This window comes from Gymnodraco acuticeps, unplaced genomic scaffold (assembly GCF_902827175.1).
Source record: "Gymnodraco acuticeps unplaced genomic scaffold, fGymAcu1.1, whole genome shotgun sequence".
Lineage (NCBI taxonomy): Eukaryota > Metazoa > Chordata > Actinopteri > Perciformes > Bathydraconidae > Gymnodraco > Gymnodraco acuticeps.
In genome coordinates this window covers 655,001-676,511 of record NW_022990908.1, presented here as the reverse complement: position 1 = coordinate 676,511, position 21,511 = coordinate 655,001, and the positions used below count along the sequence as shown (strand labels likewise).

General features: G+C 40.6%; 1 pseudogene; it reads left to right on the top strand.

Moving 5' to 3' along the window:
* The first annotated feature begins 737 nt into the window (after positions 1 to 737).
* On the top strand, positions 738 to 21,405 carry LOC117557892 (annotated as a pseudogene).
* The last annotated feature ends 106 nt before the right edge of the window (positions 21,406 to 21,511 follow it).

Sequence of the window (21,511 nt, the reverse complement as noted above, 5' to 3'; positions counted from 1 at the left end):
TTCCCCTATCCTCGTGATGTAAATGTTGTACCTCCTCTCACACCCTGTACGGTTTTGCTAACTTGACTGACCTACTGTGCTTTCTTATTTTAACACATGAATTAACCCTCTCTGGATTGTTTGATTTGCCTCAGTTGTTAAGGCTTCTGGGGTTTGGATAGAGTGTATTCCTGTGTTTATGTAAGTGATAAACAGCAGTGGTGTGCACATTTAGGAAAGTACTATTTTAATGTTTATCAGAATATCTTTATTGTCATCATACAGAGGTACAACACCATTGCGTTGGTATCTCTCACTGCAGTAATAGAATTGGACGGAAAATAAATAAAAGCAGTGATAAGATCAGAGGTAGCAGCAATGACAAAGCACTTAACACACTATCACATTTAAATAAACAAAGCTACACAAGTTTAAATATAACTGTGTGTTCATGAATAGATGCTAAAAGTAACCATAGATGCAACATAAATGGTGCTTACAGTCTTTGAGGGGTGGGTGGTATGTTCACAGTCTGTTAGAGTGTGATTTTTATTTACCAGAACTGTTTGCCGGATGGAAAGTTGAAATCCTGTTGGCAACAGCTTTCCTTAGTTATACTATCGAATGCTTTATTCATACTTTGAGGGACACAGGTACATCCTTGACATTTTGATGACACAAGGAACATTGTTCATATCATTAGGACCTTCCTGTAATATCGAAAAATAAATGACACTGTCTTTTTCCAATCCCACATGCAGAATTTGCTGACGTCACTGCCCTTCCCCAGAATGGCCTCCTCATCAGTTGGAGATAATCAACTGCAGAGGATAATCAGAGATCTACATGGTAAATAACATTCACTGACTCACATAAACACCATGACGGTATATTGCGTCATATGTTTCTGGCAGCTGTCTTTTTTACATGTGAAGTAGGCATATGCATCTTGCTCCCAGGATTATTACAACATTTAGATATCAGGACATGTCTTTTGCCTTATAAACATCTATGACTGATAAGGGGATCATAAAATGTGTGCATATTGATAAAAAACAGATTCCACACAAGGAAATAATTGGCTAATTGTGTATTTATGTCTTAACAATGCTGTTCCTGTCTTGTTTAGATGCTGTGTTAGAGTTGAGTAAGGAACACAACGACTGTGGTGAACCGGTAACTGATGATAGCGCCAACCTGCACAAGTTCTTCTATAAACTTGAGTACCTGCTACAGGTATGGAATCGTGTACCACCAACGTTTGTTCAGGGTTTTTCAAGATTATACAGCTTGTGTTTGCAATTTGACCAGCACTGCTCTTCTGACTCTACCACTAGCTTGTACTTGGGGATGTGAACCTCTAAAAGGCGGAGAATATCAATCTAACAAGCAGTTGTAAGATGATTAAAAATAAATATCTCGTAGATAGATAGAACCTCTTTCATTGATTTGTTGTTGAGAAAATACTCAGGAGTGCATCTTTTCAAACCGTTTAAACAAAATAACCTAAAATAACTTTTTACTTTTGAATTTTCCATATCTCAAATATTGACAAGGGAAAGCGACTAATCATTTTCTTGCTCAAAGATTCGACTAGTAAAACGGATTGGGAACCAGTGCTCCAGTGATTTGTAAACCTTTTTGGTTGTGAAGCCTTAAAATAAAGCACTGCAGTTGTGAGGGTTTCATTTGTTAAAGATCATGCCAGGTTAAGTATTTCAAAATATAATAGAATAAGTATAGTAATATCTGATGACCGTTTGGAGAAGTCCTGAGCCCAGATTTGCAGAGTGCTAGAAAGAAATGGAAACATGTAGGAAGTTCAGAGAAATCCTATTAATCACAACTGTACCCGGCAGTGTCAGACAGATCTGTTTTACAATGCGTATTGCTGATGACATTGTTAGGCAATGCAATAATGAAGTAATGTTTGTTTCTTAGTTTGACCAAAAAGAGAAGACAACCTTTCTTGGTCAGAGAAAAGACTACTGGGATTACTTCTGCGACTGCCTGATTAAGATCAAGGGAGCTAACGATGGCATCCGTTTTGTTAAATCCATTCCTGAGGTAATCCTCCTCTGCACCACACACAAAGACACACACACACACACACACACACACACACACACACACACACACACACCACACACACACACCACACTGTAACTGCTGCCTCTGGCCTGCCATGTCGTGCAAACATGTGCAGACACACAAATACACGGTGACTGTATAACCATGTAACTAATCCCCTGGTGAGTTGGACACAGTAAACCTCGGAGCTGCTAATTCACTTGCTGCCTAACACCTTGCTGGTCGCCTCTATCCTGGGAATTCACAGTGGTGAGCCTTCACACTGAAATAGCTCTAGTTTAATTAGTCTTATATTGTATATTTTGTTGTCTATTATATGAGCTTGACACTAATCTTAAGGTTCATTTACAAACAAATGTTTCCTATGTTTTAGTTTCCGGGGTTACTGGCAAAACACACCCATGTTGTTCTCTCTATTAGAATAGCAACTAACAATTGTAAATCAATAATATTAATGTTAACATAAGTAATTAACAATAGGCTGATTATTTACTGTTTTATAATTGATTCCATGACATATAAGACAAAATGCCAAACTGAATTTCCTAAAGATACTTTTTTCCGAGCAACAGCCACAAGCTATTAAATTAACTACCATCTATTTCAAATCCTCTAGTTTTGAGAGGCTGGAGAAAGCTCATCTTCAATTTTCTTTGCTTGAAAAATGTCAACCTCACATCCTATGTTATGCTAGTGGATGCTCGTTCATTAGCAAAACATATCTGGTGCTTCAGGCTTTCTCATGGATTAACAACTGTCAGTATTTTTTCTTGAAAAGCGACATAGTTTAGTCAATACCAGCTGACAGCCATTTGACAACCTTTCGTTCTCTTTAAGTTTTACTTTTCTTCTTTTTCCATGTCGGTCAGTCTGTGATGTAAATCAGTCTCCAGCTGGTGTCCTTCTGTTAGATCTGTGGGTCTGTTGTCTTACTTAAATCCCTCCATCTGCTAATGTATTGGAGAGAGAGTCTGGATGTACTGACAGATACCGTACATGTAATGTCCATGCAGTGATATTTAAACGTATACATCCCTAACTGCTCTGTCCTACGATACATTTGACCAAATACAGTTTTACATTCGGCTTTAACTGAAATCAATTGATTTATTAGTTAGACAGTCAACAGAAAAAACCAACAACTGTTATGATTGCTTTTGGGTTCTTTTTCAGGCAACATACATCTTTTTAATATCAATGTAAGACACATTATTTTGGATTTTGAACTCATTGTTTGGGAAAAAACAAGACATTTAAAGAGGTCATCTTGGACTCTGAGAAAACAGTTTTTGATCTTGTCTGATGTTTTATAGACTCAGTAGTTAATCAAAAGAGAACAAATTAATACAATTAAAAATAATAATTCATTGCAAGTTAATCGTCTTTAATGTCACATTCAAATATATTTTTAGGAGTGTGGGAGCCACTAGTGAAATAGTTTGACCTGCTTGATACTGACTTTGAAATAACAGATGCTCTTCAAACATGACCTTACATTGCAGTGAGGTAATGTCCGTCTTTGTGTGTACAAATCTGAGTAAGAAAATCGTGCTTAAGTGTATATTGTGTCCTCAGTTGAAGACATCCCTGGGGAAAGGAAGGGCCTTCATACGCTACTCACTCGTCCACCAACGCCTCGCTGACACACTGCAGCAGTGTCTCATAAACCAGAAGGTCACAAGGTCAGGAAAGCATTCATACGAATATGTGTATTTAGTCCTTTTTGTTAATATGTAATGTTTTCAATCATTGAGGCACCGTGCTTTACGTGGGATGTAGTCCTTTTTCAAGAGAAAATCTCCCTTCCTGATTTCTGTTTTATTTCTGTTTTCTGAGGCAACACAACACCCACACCCTAACCGTAATTCTTCTGTCTCACTTCCTCAGCCTTTTAGCAAAACAAATGTCAATTATATTTTACTTTATCTCATAAAAGTAGTATGCTTTTATTTCTATTTGACATAAGACATTCGATCACATAAATTACACTGCCAATCTGTTTTCAATAACAGATTGCATGAATGTTTTTCCGGTCAAGTCAGGCCACGTATCGCATGCTGTTCAAACCAATCACACACTTTGTGCAGAAACCTGAAACAACCTCTTACGGTCTTTGTGCGTTTTTGGTAATAAGAGGAATATTATTCTATTTCTTGTCAAAAGTTAAATGAGTAGGTCCCTCCTAACTCATGTTTGTTTATGGTAAATGAAGAAGAATCTAGAAGAAGAAGAATATGTGACGTTAGAGCCAGTTTGCTTATCTTAAAGACAGGAAATTGTGATATGAATCATCTTATCTGACTCTCTGAAAGGAAGCAGAGCGCATTTTCAGAAAAATCACCAAACTATTTATTTAACTATTTATTGCAACCTTTTCATCTTTATAACTCAATTTGTGATTATATTTGTCTGAATGCACTTCAACAAAATGTTTTTTCTGGAACAGTCTCAATACAGTTTATAATTAACAATGAAAACATCTGAAAAAGTAATACATCTGTTCAGCTCAGTGGCGGAGAGAACCAGATTCATATGGACTTATTACACTTTATTTTCTAATTTGTTTTGGTCCACTTAAAAACAAATTAGTGTCCTTGTTGTTAGAATTGAGATTTATATTTTTTGTTTGTATTTTTCCATGCAGTGACTGGTATTATGCGCGGAGTCCCTTCCTCAAGTCCCACCTCACTGCTGACATCATTAACCATCTTTATGAGCTCAACCAGATCCAGTTTGACGTGGCTGCCAGAGGTTACGACCTTGATGCAGATTGGCCATCATTTGCAAGGTAACCAATACTTCTATTACAATTATGTAAACGTTTACAACCCCCAGTTTCGTCTTTTTGAAGAAAAACAAAACATTTATATTGGCTGTTGTTTTGATGGAAAAAAAGAGACCCTTCATAAAGAAATTAAATCATCAATTCTTATGTCTTGGAGTTGGAAATGATTGTAAATTGATCAGAGACAGACTTTAGGTTATTTGAAATAACACCCCAGGTTATTGCAGCTAATGTAAAATTGTGATGAAGCCATATTGCTTATTTCACAACTTGAGGTAACACAGTTACAGATCACTCTGCACATTCACAGCTCTTTTTTTCTTTTGCCTGAGTGTGTGTAAATGTGTGTGTAAATGTGTGTGTGTGTGAGAGTCAGTGGGTGCCGACAATGTGTAAGTGCTGATCGCTGTTCCTCACGTCAGCACCTTTGCCAAGACTTTTCACTTCTTTGTCATCAATTTGCAGTCACTCTACAGGAAGTGGACACACTTTTTTGAAAAAAGCTTTAGTTGTGTTGTTGTTGTTCATCACATTATTGGGATTTTTCTAATATTATGCAGAGCACCAACACTTACAACAACATAAACTATAGTCTGAGATATTACCTGAATCAACACACTTGTCACACTTAAAAATCAAGACAAAAAGAGAATTACATTTGTAAATGAAGTTATTTTTTCGAGGCCTGTCGTAATTTGTACAGTACGGATAGAGAGTTTAGAGCAGGGGTAAGTTTGGCCGTGAGCCAATTTTTTGCTGAGCCGCAAGATGGCGGGCCAGAACATAATCAAATTCAAGGAATTTATTTGGTAAGAGGGCGCAGCGCCCCTGTTCCCCGGTTCAGAAAAATCTCGATATCGCTGTTAAGCCTCCCCATCAACACTTGATGATGCGCAGTCAGATCCGCTGATTGGTTCACTGATGATATAGGCGCCCAATCCAGAGCCTCTGGCTAGACCCGCCCAAAGGGAGGCTCGTCCTCTCTAGCCCCATTTCAGTCCCAAAGCCAGGGCTATTATCTGTATTTTAACAGACTTATCTTTTAAATTGAGGTGTATTTATTTATTATTATTTTATTTTTCTCTGAAATTGTAGGGAGGATGGTCCTCCCTTTCCTCGATGGACGAGCCTCCACTGAGTAAAGTAGAGTTATTAACTAGCAGTGTTATTTAACATACTTTTATTCTGATAAGTATTGTCAAGTTCTCTGGGTTTTTGGCATTTATTTGAGTGTTTGCCCACATTTGAGAGGCTTGAGGGACAACTGGAATCCTTTTTCCTTTTCTTTATTTCAACTTTTCAAAGACACATTAGGATTCTTTCAGGTTGAAAACCTTTAAAAAAATACCAAAGGACAAAATAAATCAATTACAGCAGTTTTGCTTTGCAATTTAATATATTATAACCTAAATTAATCAGTAACCAAGTATTTTACTCAAACTCAATGTATTTAATAGTTAAATAAGTACTTTAATTGACCTGGTTCCCCCCCAACCACCATTTGCCATATGTGACCCGTCCTTTCTATCGAAATCAGTCGAAAGTCGCAACGGCTCATTTCAAAATAAACGTGGATTTGCGTAAAAAAATAGTTTTTCGGGGGATCGGGTGTTTTGTTTGATTTTAAATAAACAAAGTCTTGGCTTTCAGAATATGACATTTTATTTCCAAATCACACGATAAATACATGTTTGAAGCTTTGTAAAGGGAAGATGACCAGCTCTCCCTCGCCACTCTGCTCTTCCACAGCGCCGCTTCCCCTCCCTCCGCTGACATTATGAATGTAAGCGGATATGTCGGGACAGAATTTATTTTACCGGACAAATTTGAAACTTACCGTCATGTTTCAATAATAATAATAAGAATTGTGTAGCAGAGTTTCCGTTAGCAGATAATCACCGGACTAAGACCGGATATGCTGATGTTTAAAACTCAGTCTTCTTCTTATCGTGTCCACAAGGCAGTCAGTTACAGGGCTTGGTTAGATGTGGTTCAGCCATAGCTGAACACATTGCTGTCCCTTCTCATTAAACTCTGCCAAGTCCGATGTTGTGCAGGGTTGCTCCAGCAGGGGGCATATCAGGAGATGTTGCATGGTTTGTGGTTCAATGCCGCAGTCACACACAACGTCCCCGTCATTTAGGTATCTCCCATTTGGCGAGAGTGGCTTTTGCACGTCCAACACCAGATCTTATTCTGTTTAGGCATTTCCACACTGCGTAGTTGGTGTCTGCTCCAAGGGGCAGTGCCTCGCTCGCCTTTATCTCCATTGTTGTTGCTGATGGGAGGTTGTCAAGTCTTTCTTCCCACCGAGTGACTCTTTCACTGCTTATGCTCGGTGTTCCGAGGGGTGGGACGCTCTGCAGGAAACTTTTCCTGGATTTAAGGCGGCTTTTGGCTGGCACAAAGGCCAAAGAGAGGATTGTCTTTGGTCAGTAGACTGTTGTTGGCGCTCTTTCTTTGCTTGCTGCATTTCGTCGTATCTCTGGTGGGGCTATGCCTGCCAGGATGTACAGACGGTCTGTAGGTGTTGATTTCAGGCAGCCTGTGATAATGCGGGCAGCTAGCATTGAGGGCGGGATCCAGCTTCTTGGCATGGGCAGCTCGTTCCCATACTGGGCAGGCAGCTGAGTAGCAGAGGGCTAGTGGGTTGACTTCAGAGTCTGTGGGTTTGCACCCCAGGTCGTGCCGGTGAGCTTGCGGATGATGTTATTCCTCGCACTCACTTTGCACTGGTCTTCTCAGTGTGGGTCTTAAAAGAGATGCATCTGTCCAGGGTTACCCTAGGTAGACTGTGGTGCTCACAGTGTTCAAGGGAGGTTCCTGACCAGCTGACTTCAGTTGGCGATGGCTTCACGGTTTCTCAGGTGGAAGGCACACACCTGTGTCTTAGATGGGTTTGCACGTAGGTGGTTCTCTTCATAGTAAGGTGTTAGCTCTGCCAGAGCGTTAGAGAGTCTGTCTTCCACAGTTTTGAAATCAGTGGCTTGTGCACCTATGCCAAAATCGTCTGCATAGATGAAGCGGCGGGTGTCTACACTTTTTGGTTGGTCGTTGGTGTAGATGTTAAAGAGAAGTGGTGCAAGCACACTTCCCTGTGGGAGGCCATTCCTGAGTCTTCGCCACCTGCTTTTCTTTCCTCCTAGCTCAACGAAGAAGTGCCTATTTTCAAGCATGCTTTCAATCAGCTCTGTCAGGCGGGTGTCTCTTGTGGTCTCCAGGATCTTACTGAGGAGACGTCTATGGTTGACTGTGTCATAGGCAGCTGAGAGGTCGACAAACACCGCACCAGTTACCATCCCTTCCTCATATCCGTCTTCGATGTTACTGGGTTGAGGTTGAGTACTTGGCTAGTTGTCGACTTGCCAGGGCGGAAACCTGCTTGTTTCAGGGATGAGGTGTTCGTCAACAAAGGCACCAATTTTGTTGAGGATCAGACGTTCAAAGAGTTTGTAGGTGTGGCTCAAAAGTGAGATTGGGTCTGAAGTTCTTGGGAGCGGATGGTTCTTCCCAGGTTTCAGCAGTGCTATAATGTGGACTTTCTTCCAGATGTTAGGAAGCTTGTGTGTTGTTAAGCACTCATTGTAGAGCGTAGGAGCCACGTCTTTGCCTTGTGACCGAAGTGCTTGATCTGTTCCGTTGCGATATTATCCAGTCCAATTGCCTTTCCTGGTTTGAGGATAGAGATTCCCCCCTTCCAGCTCTTCCATAGTGAGCTGTCCTTGTAAAAGCAGGGTCCTCTGTGTATTTCTTGCAGTTCAGCTTGTCTTTTTCCCTCTCTTTCTACTCTTTCCATTTTCGAGCAGATGGTTGGCAACTTGGTTGGCCGTGACTTTTGGGTGTTGAGGAGCTGCTTTAGGGTCACCTCGTAGCTTGTGAATAAGTGTCCATGCTTTCTTGCTGTTTTTTGACATGCCTGTGGACTCTATAAGAGCATTCCAGGTTAAAAAAAACTCAGTTAATGGGGCTCATTTTTATATTTCTTCAGTTTATAATCGTTACAGATCAAAAAATTCAGATTCATTTTTCAATAAATGATTCCACAAACAAACAACATAATTATTACATTCAAAGAAACTACTTGTAGTAGATGAAGTACATTATTCAAAAGTTTACATTAACTTTGAATAATAACACGGGAGAAACGGATGCTCTCTTTTCCTCTCTCCCTCCCTCTCTCTTCTGACAGCCCGTCAGTTTCTCATGCAGCTCGCTAAACAGTGGGCGGGGCTTCAGGTGATCATGCAGAGCTGCTGTCTCCATCAGACTCAGCAGCTGATCTGATCTCTCTCTCGGGTCCGGTTACACTTCACCTCGCGTTTATGTCCATATCGATCAGATCCAGCTCTCCTGATCGGCCTTTATAGAGAGCACTGATCAAACTATTAAGAGTGGAATATCGGCCGATAATGACCGGCGGCCAATCGATCGGCGGCTAACGGAAACCCTGATGTGCGACTGTCGGTCCTATGTTGTAAAAAAAAAAAAAATCAAAATATTTTATTTTTGATTCTCAAAATTACGGGCCAAATATTATTGCTGGCGGGCCAACAATGGCCCGCGGGCCGCCTGTTGCCGACCCATGGTTTAGAGTATGGTGTGCACCTATTACATTTGAATAATGTTTTCAATAAAACAGTTAAAGCTTGTTGTAAAAGAAAGTGCCACTATTTCACGCTTTCTCCATTTCTGTCAAGTTCTTCTTCTGAACAAGGTTGTGGTTGCTTTCTCTTTCAATCAGTTGTCATGTCTTACAATTTACGAGGTGTTAATGAGCTCAATATTTGGTCATTATGTTGTAGGCGAACATTAGGCAATGCCTCATCAGCTTTCCTGTGGAGGCCTCCCAGTCGCTGCTCCAGCATCAACAGTCTCGTTAGCAGCTACTCCCAGGTAAACTGAATCAGATACTCTACATAGACAACCCTGCAAAACGAATATGTGAATGTGACTTGTGAAGTTAAAGCGTTTTTGTATCCACTGACCAGGTGCAGGAGTATCTTCCAATCCAAGACCTGAATCCCAGTCTCCTGGGTGGCTCGATGAACTGGGGGAGCCCTCTTCATGCAGCATAGCAGATAACCTGCGCATTGAGCTCGACCAATCAGAGCTCAGACAGCAGGAGCTGCTGGTCCGGGTTCAGGAGTTAGGAAAACAAGCTGATGAGTTGAAAGGTGTGGTGAAAGACCTTAAAGGCCAGCTTTTGGCAACCCAGAAGACTGCTGGCCCCTCTGTATCTACCGAAGCCCAAAGTAACCAACATACAGATGATCAGGATGGGGCAAATCACCTTCAAATCTGTAGGGAAGCAATAAACAGTGACCTTCAAAGTAGACTCACAGTGACTGAGAACAAAAATATGGAGCTTCTCTCCAAGTTGGAAGAATCACTTAAGGAAAAGGGACAACAAACAGCTAGCTACTGCGACTCGGCCTGGAAAATCCAGGAACTCCTGGATAAAGTCAAGACAGCTGAGGAGGAGAGGTTGGAGGCAAAGAGAGAGGCGGAGGACAGAGCAAGTCACTCTGAGCGTCTGTCCCAGAATCTGAAACTCAGGGAAGAAGAGATGAGGATCAGCGAGGAGAAGCTGGCTGAAGTAAGAACCGGAGCTCATTGCGAACGCGAGGATGCGCTTAAACGGTTAGAGGAGCTCCAGAGTGCCGTCGGCCGAATTCAAGGGACGCTGAGCTTGAAAGGAAAGGAGACGGGGGAACTTAAGAGCACAGCTTCAGGACCTACAAGCGTCACTAGAGTGCAGAGAAAGGAAGGCGGATGACCTAAGGAGAAGACTGAATAAGGAGAGGGAGGAGGTAGAGCAGAGATGTAGCATGAGTTACAGCCAGAATGAGCATCTGGAGACCAAACTCCTGGACGTTAGGAGAACTCTGAAGAACAGAGAAAAAGAGCTCGCTGCTACTTCGGAGAGAACCAAACATTTGGAGGAGCAGTTGGAGAAGCTGAATGTTGAGAAAGAGACTCTGAGCTCTAGACTTGCTAATAATGAAACCGTCTCCTCTGAGAAACTTCAGGAGTACAAAACCCAATGCCACAATCTCATGGAAATAAACGCTAAGGTTCTCCAGACGGTTAAAAAGAGTGAGGGGAGCATCACAGAGCTGACTGAGAGCAGGGTAGCCTTGTTAGACCAGCTTGCTTGTTTGAGGGCTTCTGAAAAGCACTTAAAATCCCGAGTCGAGGCTGCACATTTGTGCGTGGAAGATCGGGAGAAGAAGCTTCTGGATGAAAACCTGCATTGGGAGGAGATTGCCCAGAAGGTGCTCGTCCAGAAGGACACATCTGATGCGCAAATAAAGAATCTAGAGCATGAAAAACAAGAGCGTCTTGAGCTCCAGTCCTCGTTAAAGAAACAGTTAGCGACGACTCAACAGGAACTGGACGCACTCGCTGCCAAAGCTTCAAAGTTGGAGAAAAACCTCAACGTGTCCCAAAGAAGCCAAGCAGAGTTACTTGAAAAAGTGAAGGACGTTGAGGGCTAAACTGAGAGAACAGACTGTTGAATGTGGGCGTCAGCGAGCTCGAGCCGAGGAGCAGGAGAAACAGGAGTGTTGAGCTACTGCACCGTGAAAAAGGAGCCGCAAGAGAGCAATGAGAAAGTGCTTCACGAAAGGGCCTCAGAAATCCTCAATGGAAACCAAAGATTCCCCGTACAGGCTGGTGATGGCTGAGGCTCAACTGGAGCTCAACCTGAGGGAGGTGCAGCGGCTCCAGGACGAGGTGGTGGAGCTCAGGGCTCAGCATCTGGCAGGAGCCGACGAGAGGATGAAGGTGGCAGGCTCTGCAGGAGGTGACCGAGTCCTCCAGAGAGGACCTCCGCATCTTAGCGGAACAACTGAAAGCCCAGGTAGAGGAGCTGAACCGCCGGCATGTGGACGAGATTCTCCGATCGCGGGTAACGAGAGGAGGCTCATTGTTCGGGAGCGGGACGGTGAAGCTCAGGCTCGAGCCGGCCTGGCTGCGGAGGTGACGGCCTCCATAGAGGAGCTCAATAAACTGAAGCTGCAGTATGAAGCCCTGTGTCTGGAAAACAGCGAGTCCAAGGAGGCGCTCCACAGAGCCAACACAGAAACAGCTGAACTCGGCATTCAGGTGTGCATGCTAACGGCTGAGAACGAGGAGGCTCGTCTGCGCTGGGAGGGCCTGTCGACGAAGCTGCAGGAGCTGGACGAGGAGCCGTCTCAAGAGGCAGAGAGGCTGAATACCTGCATGGAGCAGCTGAGTCAGGAGAACCAGCGCCTCCTGGATCAGCTCCACAACCAGACGGGTTCGTCTGCAATCAAGCAGGAGATGCAGGAGGAGCTGAGCAAGGCCCAGCAGGAGGCCGAGGCTGTGCAGGCGACCAGCCAGGAGGAGATCCAGGCGCTCCGCTTCCAGCTCAGCAGCCAGACCATGAGCCACGACGGCCGGGTCCAGGTCAGACACACACAGCTCGGATTCAGAAACGTAGCATGCTTCCATGTGTAAACTGTGCATGTAATTGAGTTAACTAGCTACAATGTGCTCTCTTCTAAGCTGTTTCCTACACTTCATGTAGGCTTGATCCACCCAAAAACAGTATGCATTACATTAATGCACATCATGTGAACAATATCTTGTTCTTTGTTGCCTTTTTAATACTGTGAGACATGTTCATGCTAAACTCTCGGACTGTTTTTTGCACAGTTTTGCACACGTCTGCACAGCCCTCCACTTCAACATACACTGTAGTTATTCATATACTCATTGTCCTAAGTGTTTCTGTTTTTTAGCTTTTCAGAATCAGAATACCTTGATTAGTCCCACACAGGGGAAATGTACATTGTTACAGCAGAAACGAGCCAAAGACAGCTTAATGTTACCTAAGAAGCATACATAAATAAAATTATAATAAAAAAAAGTTACACCATTTTAAGGTTATTTGTATAGTACATTTACATTTGGTGTAAATACTAAATTGTTTCTTAAAAATACTTATTTTTTATTATCCTTATATATTAGTTTTTTTACTTACTTTGCAATTTTTTTTTGGATTGTTTATGTTCGCACCACCGGATACAAAAGCAAATCTTTGTATGTGTAAACGTACCTGGCAATAAACTTGATTCTGATTCTGACAAGAAACCTTTCACTATCTGAATTAGAGAATGATCTGTACTACCTTCAAGTTCTACAGATACAAATAGAAAAGTACAAATGTGAATTTAAATATACTGCTTAACTCTTTTGTGCTGGGTTGTATCAGCAAGTATTTTCTAAAAGCTGTTTTGTTTTTTAAACAATAACTGCCAAGTCATCAGTTGAATTTGTGGTTTCTCATGCAGACTGTGAATAAAGAGACACAGGAAGTGAAATCACAGCTGACGACCGAGCAAGAGAAAGTGGTCGACTTGGAGAACAAATTCAAACAGCTGGAGGTGAGATGATGTACTGATTCTGGCCCCTGTCCAATCACTAAAACAGTCCACGGATGTTTTAAATCATGTCGGTGAACGTGCGAGGAAATAAAACTGTTATTTAACATGCAATATCATTTGTGTGTCTGGGATTGATAAATGAGATTACTGTTGTGTATATCTGAAAATGCAGTAATCATAACATTATGGTCACGAGCATAATTCACAAAGAAGCAGAAATAATGCTGTGCTTTGCTGTGCTGATTGCAGGCTGAGAATCAGAGATATTGCCAACAGATTGAGGAGAAAAACATCCAGATGGCCGATTCTGTAAATCTCATCCGGCAGAAAGAAGACGAGATAATCCATCTGAAAGAGAATTTATCAAGGTGAGATACTGTATTCATAAACACACAGTCTGGATTGAATTAAAGCCCTGTGAAAAATGTTTTTTATCTTGTGTGTTTAAATCCGAATGTTTATTTTGTATATAGCGTGCCCTTTTGTGTACTTTTTCTGTCCTGTTTTTAAATCACAAGTCTAAAGATAACAACTGGATGGACACAATCCAGTCACCTGAGTATCCCTGTGTATTTTTTTTTGTATCTTTAATCAGACTGTGTATTTTTGTATGCAGTTCTCAGGAAAGTCTTGCAGCGGCTCAGCGGACTTGTCAGGAGATGAGTGAAAATCTACGGAGAGCCACGCAGGACAAACAGAGCTTTGATCTTAAGACGGCAGCTGAACTCGATGATCTTTACCGCACGAAAATCAACTTGGAAGAAAGGCTTGTTGAACTGATCAGGTAAAAACATACATATGTAATCTGATCTACCTTTCATCTATCCATTCCATGTGGTCTTTGTTACTAGGGTTAAAGTGATATCAATGCAGTGTTGAGTGATTTGGTCATTTCCTAAGGCCTTTTTGGTATGTGTTTTTTAATTGTGTTTTCTGCATTATAACGTGTGATTTTTACTGCAATTAAAAATATGTCTGATGGTGCTCTCTGCAGGGAGAAAGATGTTCTGTGGCAGAAGTCGGATGCCTTGGAGTTCGAGCAAAAAATGCGGGACGAGGAGACGGAGAGAGACGTCAACTTCTGCCTGGGCTGTCACACCCAGTTCAGCTGGTGGCTCCGCAAGCACAACTGCAGGTCAGATAAACAAATATATTGTAGTTCTTAAAACATTAGGAGCAATTCAAACACAACACATTTAACAACAGCATAGTTACACAATACCTAAAAGCTGTCAATGGTTTAAAATGTTTGACACATTTTCCAAAAGTAAATACATTCAGTCTTCTTCTTTGTTCTTTGTGATTGTTTTTGTAGTCAAATGTAACAGGAACTGAAGTCCAGTGACATTTACGTCCTGAATTTCACTTCTTATTTTAGATTAACCAAGTGTTATTTAATAGTTAAGTCAAATAACGTCCACAGCAGATCGAATGGGATGCATTAGAAATGAATAATAATGTTGTTTATTGCTTCATATTCATATTGAGAAAGCATGGTGTCTTTATAAAAGTCAGTCTCGCTCCATGTAATGTCAATGTGTTTGAGTGTAAGCTGGTAACAAAATGTCATTTGAACTCAAATTAACCAGGTTTTAACAGTTGTCTTAAACATTTTGTATGTCAGGATTTACACAATGTTGAAGAGAGAATCTGAGTTAAACAGTTGCTCTCTGTGACTTAATGCATCACTGGATCATTTAATGATATTTGCTCTTAAACTTTCATGCTGTAACTTTGAGAGTATTATTTTTAAAAACAAGATAACAATCCTGCATCACAATACATCAGTTTAAGCCTCTTTTCATTGAACTCTTATTGTCTTAGCTAATGCGAAACTATGCTTTTGCTGTTACTCAAAAGTAACCTTCTGCAACATCTTAGAAATTGTTTTTTTAAAGCATCCTAATGCACTTTTATCAGAGCCAATTTCTTGACAAAGATATCAAATGTCTGACTTGTGTATTTTATATCTTCAAAATGTAAAAACAAATCTAATTATTGATTTGATACATGCACCAAAGAGCTTTACTTGCATACTAAATCCTAAATTCCAGTTGAATAACCCACAATCAAAACCGAATAAGTAATGGTGTCTCTATTCTCAGACTGTGTGGGCGTCCCTTCTGCTACTACTGCTGCAGCAACACAGTGAGCACGCAGCAGGGCGGCCACAGGGAGCGCTGCTGCATCGACTGCTACAACAATCACACCGCGGTGGTGGAGCGCCACCCTCAGGAGGAAGTGACTCCCAGCACGCCGGGGACTCCTTTCCATCGCCTGCTGCAGGCTGGGAGAGTTGTGACGGGTGCTTCAGGTAACAAAACACACACCAATATATTATAATATATCCAGCACCAGACACTTTTTACGCTGCTATGCACTAATATCTCTTTTTGCACATTCGATGGACAATCTGCTCTAATGTACATTCTCAAAATATTGAAGTGACTGTTATTTTGTATATATTGATTGTTGTGTTTTTATTTAGGTCTTAATGTGCGCGCATGTAAAAATGTGTCTTATATATGTGTATATGTATATATATATATTTGTGTCCACTTGACTGTCTCCTCCATGATTTCCTGTTTGTGTTTTTATCATGTTTTGTTGCCTATTAGCATTTTCTTTCTTTTTTTAACAAATTGTACGGTGTCCTTGGGTGTCATGGAAGGCGCCTAAAAATAAAATGTATTATTATTATATACATATTTGCACACATATTTTAATATTTTATATACATTTGCTTTTATATTCGGGATTGTGGGAAACAGTATTTCGATCTCGCACACAAACACAAACGGGAAGATTGACAATAAAGTTGACTTTGAATATTGTGTCACATGCTGAGGTTCTTTTGAGCCTTTAGATATGGTGGGTTAGCAAAAGCAAACCGCGAAAGGTACAAATGTAATAATGAACATAGCTGATGTGTGTTTTCTAGGAGCAACCGAAGGAGAAAAGGTGGATGATGGTATTTTCGACATCATCACAGAGGAGGAGGTGAGCGGGGTCTATGACAGTGACTCCCTCTCTTTTGCCACCGCCTGCTCTCCTGAACACGGACAGCAGGGGGCAGCACAGCTGTAAGTGTTTCACCTTCATTCACTCGCTCAGGAAAGATTGAGCCTGTTGAAGTAAACCACGATATAAAATATGAAAACCAACCTGACAAAAAACGATACTATCTTCATAACAATCAGTTCAGTGTGTTTGTGTCGTCAGAGTCAGAAAGCAAGAAGTGTTTGCAGCTGTGGAAATACACTCAGGAGCTTTCATGAAAAATAAATGAAAATGAATTGATTTAATAAGTCAGTTGAATTTTTTATTCAGTTTGAACAGTTTTCCACGTACATTGCCTTTTTAAAAGTGACAGATTAGATAGATTGACATTTACTGTACAGCCTTTCTGTAGTGGCATCCAAGGTTTCCCTTTGCCACTATAGAGCGGGGTTGACGACACGCAATCCAAAGCAATAAGCAGCCGAAGGTTTTCAGTCAAAAAATGTAATTTATTATCAAAAAGGTATTGACTTAAATAGTCTCAAAATAACAAATCTAAATCAATATTTCGACGATATACTTTCTTATATAAACTATACTTTGCAGTCCAATTTGCGACACTAATTTCTGTTTACAATTTGCGGTCGAAAAACTGTTCCGCTCCCCGTCTCATCAGGTCTCAGAGCACCGCGGCTGTCCTCAATTACCTCACTTAAATAAACACCGGAAGGTAGAAGGAAACAGATCATATTTACGATTTAAAAATAAACAATCATTTCATCAAAAGATATTCACCATGGCAATATAAATCATTTTCCATCATTAATTAATTTATCAAATTATGAATCTAAATAATAACGTTGACTTCATTGTGGCTCTAACACGTTCATTATGTGTTTATTCTTGCTGTGTGTGTTATGTATATGTATGTTTACTGTAAGCCATCTCCCACAGATGGGCCACACTGTAGATGTTCCTTTATTCCATTGTTTTCTAACCTTGTAACATGTCCAATGATTGTGTATTCGGTTTTAGCTTTGGACACACAAGTGAAAAGTAGTGAAAATAGTTCTAAGCAAATTGATAACAACGTATGTGTTAATGTTAAATATACCCTACACGGTTTTCAGAAACAGCAGTGCCAGTGCAGGAGACCTCACATCAGAAGATAATGATGACCTCAACACTTCCGTACAAGACGCAGAGATCTGCCTGCTGAAGTCTGGAGACCTCACGTGAGTTTCTCATGCAGCGAAAGTTACACTGGGAAACATTCTGAGTCGCACTTCAGACTTTTAGAGGAAGTTTCTCATGAATTCTTCTTTAAAAACATTGCACTACATCCCAAAATAGGAAGTGAAACTAACCCATGTGTGGCATGGACAGCTTCCCTAAATGTTACTCTGTACTTGTTATGAGATCTCTGTTTCACCTCTATTATAATGTGGGGGTTTGTTTAAGGAGTATTGAGAATGCTTCACTGCCTCATGTCAGCCGGTATCTGTCTCTGTAAAGTGTTCTTGAGCAAAGGGCTGAATCTATCCCAAAAGAAGAATGTGAACTTTAAGTTTGTTAGTCTATTTATAATGATCTGGGGTTAATATTGCATGCAAACAAAGACATAGAAGGCTTTTAGTGGCTCAGGAGTCTGCAAAAATCTGATACATTAATATCAGTTGGGCTGAAGACTGAAGAGAGAATAATCTCTCTGTGGAGCTGGAAAAAAGTGGGTTGTGGGTAATGTAGGCACCATGTTTTGAAAAAGAAGAAAAATAATACATGGAAATAAAAATAAAAAAGTATTTAGTTCTCCCCCATTATTTACCAAGCACATGACACACACAAATATATATATATATATACACTTATATATATACACTTAGGAACAATATTCTGAACTGTCCTTGATCCCGTTCTATTCCCTCCGCTGCAGGCTCTCCGTCCCCTTCACGGTGGATGATATCTCAGCGTTTGGGGACAGCTCCAGAGAGCTCTTCATAAAGTCCAGCTGCTACAGCACCATCCCCATCACCATGAGCGGGCCCGGGCCGACGGTCTGCTGGACGTTCACCTCTGAACCCAAAAGCATCGCCTTCAGCGTGGTCTACAGGGAGAGCACCGAGACTCCACTGGAGCAGGCCAAGGTGAGAGCATTAATACACTCTTCCTCCTCTTAAAGCCTTAACAAAGTAAGGAAACATTCACTAAAGTCAACCTAACAGCTGTGAAAGGCAGTATTTGCAGGAGAGTTGAAAGTATTTAAGTCCATTGCTTTAATATCTATTAACCATCCATCATATTAAAAGTGTGAATGTATGGGACCTCTGATCATCTGTGTAATATTAGCGTTCCACCTGTAGCTGTGCAACATTTAGTTTATCTTTAGGCAAATGTTAAGTGTCTTATTTGTATTATTTCCACTGTGTTGATTTAACTTGAGCAGCAGCACAGCCCCCAAGCGAGGAGAACATGCCGTTTTAAGTCTGCAGCAAAAAGAAAGATTGGCCAGGAGAGAGCAGACTAAAGCCTAACAGTCCCCACCGGACACACAACACACACATCTTTGATGAGCAGATTCTGCACTGGATTCAGACTCAATCAAATGCTTTCCATTCACCCGCCCTTACAGATCTTTACCTATAAAGGCAGACAGAGTTATTTAGTTATAAAGGTTAAACAAGATGTCTATCCTTTGCTCTCCACAGGTCTTGATCGCTCTGACGCGCTGTAACTCCCACAAAGAGACCATCCAGGGGGAGCTGAAGGTCAGGAACGCTGGAGAATACACACTCATCTTTGACAACTCTTTCTCAAGGTCAGTCGCTTTGTGTTGTCATTCAGCTGCTCTTTGTTTCATGGAAGAGAAGGCGCTGTGTTTGTTAAAAGTTCAGACTCATTATTTGACAAACATATTAAAAGAAGCTCATCCGTCTTTCTTCTTCAACTCAAGGTTCATCTCAAAGAAAGTCCAGTATCAGCTGAGTCTGGACAAGCCTGTGGTCTACGATGGAACCGACGTCCTCTGAACGTGACGGGAAGGAGGAGCGGCAGGTTGGAGTCTACTGACGTTTAACAACTTCAATGAAAGGTTACATAATAAAAAAAATGCCTCTGAGCTAGCGACTTCATCATGAGGTGTTAATCATCAGATGAATTCTGATTATAAAAGGCTGAACAATGAAGTAAGACAATGTTACACTATTGAATGTAAGCATGCACTACCTATTATAAAAGCCGGACGTTGTAGTTTAAATGTGGCATTAAGGGTATCAAACTTCACTCCTTGATCACTGGAGGACTGTTACATTTTTCAATGTGAAGGACTTGTTCTCAGCACCTACACATGTAGCTCTTGTAGGCAACTATTTTTACTGTGTCATGCGGAAGTAAAGCTTGTTTTCTTTTTAGCATGAGGGGAACTTGTTGATAAATCACGGTTTGTTCCTTTAATTTGCCTCGTAAGTAAGAAAGGGGGTTAATGTGTCGTCTGCACAGTGACAAAAGAGTGGGTGATAGGGTTAAAATCCCCTTCCACATAATTATCATCATGTTTTAAAACATTTCCCAGGACATACATTGATGCAATATTTCTGGATACAAAAAAGACACACATTTTGGCTTCTGTTATATTGATACTTATTGCCATGAATCATATCCTGCTTTTCACAATGGCCGAATACACCCAGAGATATCAAAGGGAGGACTTTCACAAAAATGGTTATATCGTTGACCGTTTAAAATATGACTGAATGATACATGACTGAAAACGGTTCTGAAAAGAGTTAAGCTTGAACAAAACTCTAATTTGACTTGAATCCTTTACTGAATATGTTTTACTTAAAGAAAACCGTTAGTGCTGTGTTTATTTCATGAAACTAAATCTTTGAATTGGTGTGTTGATATCATGCTGCTGTATCATTGGTGGAGAAGCTGTTGGTAACGCATGTCCTGTCATCTGTTTCTCAGTTAATGCTCCTTTAAGCCAGTAAAACATCTTCATAACTGTTGCCTTTTTAGCTGTCAGAAATAGAAAGGATACATTGTGTTTGCGATCATGAAGAGAAAGAAGCAGGACTCTTGCAAAGGCAGCAATACAGCCAAATGATTGGGTTTTAACTGTCTCTAGAAAACGGGCTTTAATTCAGTGCAATTTTCGATTATTGCAGTTTAAGAGTTCAATGCATGCAAACACTGTGCTCGTATGTCCCAGATGTAAGCCTGCAAGGGTGGAAAAAAGGGATGGAAATATTTAAAAAAGTATTTAAATGTTAAGTTTTTACTTCTTATCACTGAACTTTTGACAAACTGTGAGGATTTTGCGTTAAACTTAGTAAAGATTTGACCTACAAATACATTTTCTAATGAAATACATAAAACATTTAGATGAAAACAAACATATTTAAACAACTATTTATAGAGTGCTTTTCAAGATGAAAGAGATGTTTGTTATTCAATATAGTTGTTTGCTGTTGCTGTGTGACGTTAATAAAGTTTTGCAGTGTGTCAAACAGAATCTCAGCATGCAGCCTTCAAATAATGCAAGTCCAAAAATCGCTTTTATACTTCTCTTAATGGACGTTTATTTGAAGGCTTTAATGATGAGATTTTAACTTTATCTTTCAACTGTGTCTTCACTCTGGTCATTTGATGAAACTGACTTGAATATACTGAAACATTGCTTTGCTCTTCAACAGAGAATGTACACGTTCACAAATATCTTCCCCTATTTTAAAACCATTTTGTAATTTATATTTTGAACCTATCATATAAGAAGAGTGATATATTGCCAAATATATTTGGGGTGCATATTTGTCTCATTTATTGTTCTTGATTGGGCGTTTCAGTTTCAAGGCATTGCAACATGACGGCTGTGTGATGCACTTTTGAAAGGCTTTCTGTTGTTCTGAATCCCATGAGCCTTTGTGCCAGTTATTGAATGTTGTGTTTCTTTCATCTGTATGTAGTGAGTGTGTGATTGTAGAAGTTTACTGCTGGATTTGTCCGAGGGAAGCTTTCCCCTCGCGACTCAACCTGTAAAAGAGTGTTGACAAATGTTTTATTGAGATATTGTTTACATACTAAAGATTTATAATAGAGTGGATTTAAGATTGTGGAAAAATAAAAAAGGATTGTGTGATACCTCGGAGTCAGTGCTAATTAACTAACCTGCAATACACCATACTGTGTGATCCTTTTCTCCTCACTGTTAACGTGTTGATACACAAAAACACTTAGTGTCGTACAA